Genomic DNA, 5,765 nt, shown 5'->3' on the forward strand with positions numbered 1-5,765 from the left:
ATAACAAGGAAGTCAAAAGGATTATTGTTAAAAGATAAGTCTTTTAAGAGTAACAAAAAGAACAGGGAAAAAGGAATCTTGGTAGCATTAGAGGCCAAAGAAAAGAATAAGTGAAGAGAAAAATGCCAAAAAAGAGGAATTGGCAAAGAAAAAAGAGGTTGATGCTAAAGCCAATGTTGAATTATCAACAAAGAGATAAAAGATGAAAGGAAAGTGAAAGAGGTTGCAAATTCCAAGAAAAAGGAAGTGAAAAGAATAAATCAAAAACTAATGTAAGCACTTACAAGTAGAAGACTAAGACAATGTTAAGTATAAATTGAAAAATGTTAAAAAAAAATTATATTATTTACTAAAAATATAATAAATTTAAATAATTTTAAATATATATTATTAATTAAATTCCATTTGAATTAATTAGAAAAATAATTATTATCTTCTACTTTCAAATAATAAATATTATCTTAACTAGTCCCAAAAAACACCAATAAAAAATAATAATAAAAAATACATCACCATTCTAAATTAATTATCTTCACTTCCAAATAATAAATACTCTCTTAAATAATCCCATAAACAACCACCACAAGGGGAAACAATAATGAAATTTGTATCACCATTCACTATAATTAAACATAGAAAAACAAATCACTAGTTTTCATAATTCCTCCCCCAAGTTGGAAATGGGAAAACTTATTACATCATTATGAAAAAAATGATTATTATCCTCCACTTATGCTATACTAAATAATCCCATGAACCACCACCAGAAACAATAATGAAAATTACATCATCATTGTCATTCGACATAATTAAACAGATACACTTAAACAGAGAAAAACAAATCACTGAATAATGAAAATTACAACACCATTCTCATTAGATATAATTAAACAGAGAAAAACAAATCAGGGTTTTCATAATTCCTGCCCTAAATTGGAATGGAAAAACTTAAATTGAAATTACTAGCTACAAATTTATCTCAGTAGCCTTTGGGTTGGGACAGTGTGTTTAGTACATACTCATCCCACCTCAGATTAAAACTTGAGGCACGATGATTCACTAATTATATAAATTAGTATGCTCTTCAGATTCACAGCCTGCAAGTGTTCCAAAGACAACAATGTTTTTACAATATGCACTTCAGATTCACACGATCTGATGCCTGCAAGTATTCCAAAGATACCATTGTCAGTATGCTCTTCAAATTCACAGGATCTGATGCCTGCAAATTCTTGCACTCTAATAGGTGGACATGTTGGAGGGCTGTCAAGTTACCAAATGGATCTGGTAGCCTTTCCAAACCCCGCACTAAGACCAAGGCAGCAGCTCTATGGGTTGGAGCCCTGAGTTCCATCAAGTTGCTAAAAAATTTGGCCACCTTTCCAAACTCTGGCACCCAAACAATTCCATGCGTTGTTCAAATTACCAAAGGACTCTTGCGGACTCTCCAAACTCTGGCACCCAGTCAGCTCCATGTGTTGGAGGTTTGTCAAGTTACTTCAAGACTCTAGCAGCCTCCAAACACACTCTTGCAACGAGACGGCCCCAATTGTGGGACTTTAGTCAAGTTACCATGCGTCCATTTATTGGAGGTTTCTCAAGCCATCGAAGAACACTAGCAGCATCTCCATACTCTGGCACCCAGACAGCTCCATAAATTGAGGGTTAGTCAAGTTACCAAAGAGTTATGACAACTTCATATTTTAGGAGGTTTCTCGTATAACCAAAAGACAGTTTCATGTGCTGGAGGTTTGTCAAATCAAAAAAAAAACTTTTGCAGACTCTCCAAATACCCATAGCTAGACAGCTCTGCGTGTTGGAGGTTTATCAAATAACCAAAGGACTCTGTCCACTTTTCCAAACTCTAACACCTAAGAAGTTTGATGTGTTAGAGGCTGCTCAAATTATCCAAGGATTCTGGCAGCTTCTTCAAACTAAAAGAACTTCAAAGGACTAGCACTCGTACCTTCGATGTAGATGTGTTGGAGGTCAAATTACCCAAGGATTCTGGCAACCTCTCCAAACTAAATGACTCTAAAGGACTAACACCCATGTCTTTCGATTGTGTTGAAGGTTCATCCAAACACTCAATGTTAGACAGGTTGATGTGTTGGAGATTCATCATGTCACTCATTCAGCTCGATGTGTTGGAGGTTCGTCAAGTTGCCAGGAGATTCTGGCAGCCTCTTCATACAGTTCAATGTGTTGGAGGTTCGTCAAGTTGCCAAGGGATTCTGGCAACCTCTCCGAACATCTGCACCCAAACAACTCGCACCCAAACAGCTCAATGTGTTGGAGGTTCTTCAAGTTCCCAACCAACGCTGAAGCACCATTTTAACACTAGAGGTTCAACGACCTCATATTACAAAAAATTTCTGGCAAATTTTGATAAAAAACATAGACGACAAAAACCCATTCTATGTGCTTCAGCTGCCCTATGAATTTGAAATCTTCCAAAAATTAACAAAGATTTATAACTCCCGCAACTGCAGAGGTGCCTGCAAAATCATAAACATAAACTGTTAAAAATATATAAATGAGTTATACTCATCACAAAACCTTTGTCTGCAAAAGCATATGCCTAAACTATTAAATATATAAATAGGTTATACTCATCACAGGAACCTTTACATTTCTTTAGAGTCTACAGTGAAATATCAACGAGTAATAGACAAACAAATTCAAATTCCAATTTACCTGCGATATGCCTTGCCATAATGTTATCAATACTTTCAGCTGAACGTGAAAACCCTTAAATTCTTCTTTGGAATCCAGGAAGGTAGGTTAAAACAGAGACAGTCAGGCCAAGAAAGCCATATGACTCTTAAATTCTTAATTGAAATCCAGGAAGGCAAGTAAGAGCAGGGGCATTCACGTCATGAAAGCCATATGAGATTTGGAAAGCGCAACCTCTTTGAAACTCGTTCAAACAGATGCCCTTCAGTCTCAAGTAGTTGTAACATTATGGCAACAATAACAAATTAAAGATATTAGGCACTCTGCAGTCTATTGGGAAAGCTTCACCAGTCAGTTCAAACCAGTGGCTGGGCGGCATCATGCTGAGAGTAGGCGTCAAGATCTCCACATACATGCACTACTGCTCAGTTTTTCTCAAAGGTCAACAGATTTGATATGGTAAAACACTGGAAAAATAGTAGCCCAGATGCGTTGATCTCAACACCATCATATATCTGCAGATTTTGGAGAGAGACGACCATATGGACCGAGAGGCTTCGAATAGTCCCCCTTGCAATTCTTGCTGAGGAGGGAAATCGAGTCCCTCCTGCAATTCCTGCCGATCTAAAAAGGGTTTTAATCCACATCATAGAAGAACACAATAGAGATGGCTAGCGAAGGGTTTTTTTCACTTCGGCATAGCTGGGGTTTGTGTTGCTGTTAGTGAGATCAGCTGCAGAGTAGGAAGGGTAGCGCCAATCAAAGTTGAAGAAAAAGAAAAACGCTCATTTCCTATTTAACCTTCAATTTCAAAGGGGCGTTGGGATGGGAAGGTAAACGTGGGCGTTGGGATGGGAAGGTAAACGCGGGCGTTGGGTATACTCTGATACAAATAGAAATAGCTACTGAAGTTTGGTCACGCTAAGTTTTGGATGGATGTGGGGAGAGAAAAAGTGAGGAGTCTCCAAAGCCCCAAGAAATTGTGATAAGCGCTGTGGTGTGAACAAAGGTAGGAGTGCAGAGAACTTCAAGTTGAAAACTTGCGCGTGGGCTCCACAGAAAATCAAAAAAGAGAATCCTGTCACTTTCGTTTAGGTGCCCTCACTTTCACTTTACTCTTCATTGGACGATACCGCAAGCATTTCAGTTAAAAGTAAAAAAAAGTTGTCTACAGCTTGGAACGCATAAATATTTAAAAAGTAATGCTGTCACTTTCACTCTACTTTCACTGTTCAAAAGTCCCAACCGTGTTGTACAACTTGGTACGCATCCACCCATAATGGCGACAAAATGCTCACCTTTACCCACTGGAAGGAATCACGAAACGACCAGATGCTCTGCTCGGCGCGTAAAATCATGCCACGCAACATTAGAACTACAGTTTCACATGTGCCGTCCTCTTCAATCTTCCTCTACTTTCGTGATATGCACGCCATAACAGGCACTCCACTTGTATAAAATTGGACCACAACTTTGCAAGGACAAAATGCTGTCCACCTAATCCGAAAAAGAGTGGTGAGAGCTTTCCAAATTTAAAAAAGAAACAGAATGAGTATTTGAATGGGTGGAAATGGATTTAATATTATTAAAAAAGTTAAGAGCATTCAAAATTTTTAAGTTCTGAGAGTTATAATTAAAATTTATAGTTGTAATTTAGATTTTTAAATATTTTTCCTACCATTCAAAAGTTTTGAGTTTGAGAGTTATAATCAAAATTTATGGTTGTAATTCAGATTCTTAAATATTTTTTCTAAAGTCTATTTTATTTTATTATTTTCCTGACTAATTTATAAATTATTTTGAAATTTAACCACTATAATTCAAATTCTCAAAAATTTCAACCGAAATTTATCATATTCTTATCCAAATTTCTATTATTTTCTAAATTAGAGACTACGCTCTTCCCAATATGCCAATGGTCCGCATACAAAATCCCAACACTTCTCTTCAAAATAATAGTCCTTTTCTCCCCCCCAATCTCTTCAAAATCCTTTAATTATGTGAAATGTCCACTGCGGTTCACATCGTTAAATTAATATGAACAAGCAGGTCCCACATAAAGGACAGAATTGCATCCCACTAATACATGTTCAGAGGAAGCATCCAAGGGTAACGAGAGGATATTTCTTATTTGATAATCCATATACTGATTTTTATGATTGCATATAGGGTTTTCCACCCACATATTGTTAGTGATAATTGTCTTTTATTTCCGGTTCTCAATTTATTTATTTTGATATATTACTAAGGTATATTTATTTGTTATTTAATATATATAATGTATTCGATATGAAAGTAATGATTATGGGTTAAATTACATAGGAAATTATGATGTTTAAAAATTATGTTTTTTTACATGGTTTCACTTTAGTGGTTATTATCAATTTTTTAGTCAAAGTGTTGTCATTCTGAGTGTAAGGGAGGTTTTGATCACAATAATGTGCCCATGTCCCTCATCATGCATAACATGATCTATTTGTCATTTTTATGTCGTTCTTTTTTTTGGGTTAGTTGTGGCATGTCTTCCAAACATGTTCATCCTTCATAATCCCATGAGAAGAAGAGGTTTGGATGTGTGACGTTAATGCCACTTTATTAAAAAAAGAAAGAGAAAAGTGTAAATTTCAAAGTGTAACAAAAAAAAATGAAGGGATATGACTAAGCCAAAGGCCAAAGTAAAGCTTGAGCTCTACTCTCACACTATGAGGTCATTGCCCCAAGTCCTATGCAATGAAATGCATAGCTATAAAGGACTAAGTTGAATTATCACATACTCATGCAATGAAATGTATATACAAGAAAAGGGGGCTTTATGAAACGAAATAAAAGAATACAAAAGAAAAGGCAAGAAAAGGGTAGTATGACACAGTACCTAGGAAAGGGTAACTCAATGCATGAGTGCTCCCTCCACAAAAGCATTAATGTAGATGAATATCTTATATAAGCTTGCATGTTGTAGATGCCATTCATGAAGTAAATCCCAAACCATATCAAATGTCATTACACTTGCTCCTTGATGGGTTTCTCAAGAAATACTCCTCTTCTTGGGTAGTGACACACCTAATGAGGGTTAGTGGTGATCATATTAT

At 36.1% G+C, this 5,765-nt stretch overlaps 1 long non-coding RNA gene across 1 annotated transcript; it reads right to left on the bottom strand.

The window, feature by feature from the left end:
• Positions 1 to 846: 846 nt before the first annotated feature.
• LOC149230387 (uncharacterized) lies at positions 847 to 3,657 on the bottom strand. The gene is made up of 2 exons (XR_016248007.1): positions 2,698 to 3,657; positions 847 to 2,498 (listed from the first exon to the last, which is right to left on the bottom strand). It is a non-coding gene; the product is annotated as an uncharacterized LOC149230387 (long non-coding RNA).
• Between the last annotated feature and the right edge of the window lie 2,108 nt (positions 3,658 to 5,765).

Source organism: Pinus tabuliformis, chromosome J (assembly GCF_031772625.1).
Source record: "Pinus tabuliformis cultivar Carrire ecotype Pingquan chromosome J, CPIR1, whole genome shotgun sequence".
In the NCBI taxonomy this organism is placed as follows: Eukaryota; Viridiplantae; Streptophyta; class Pinopsida; order Pinales; family Pinaceae; genus Pinus; species Pinus tabuliformis.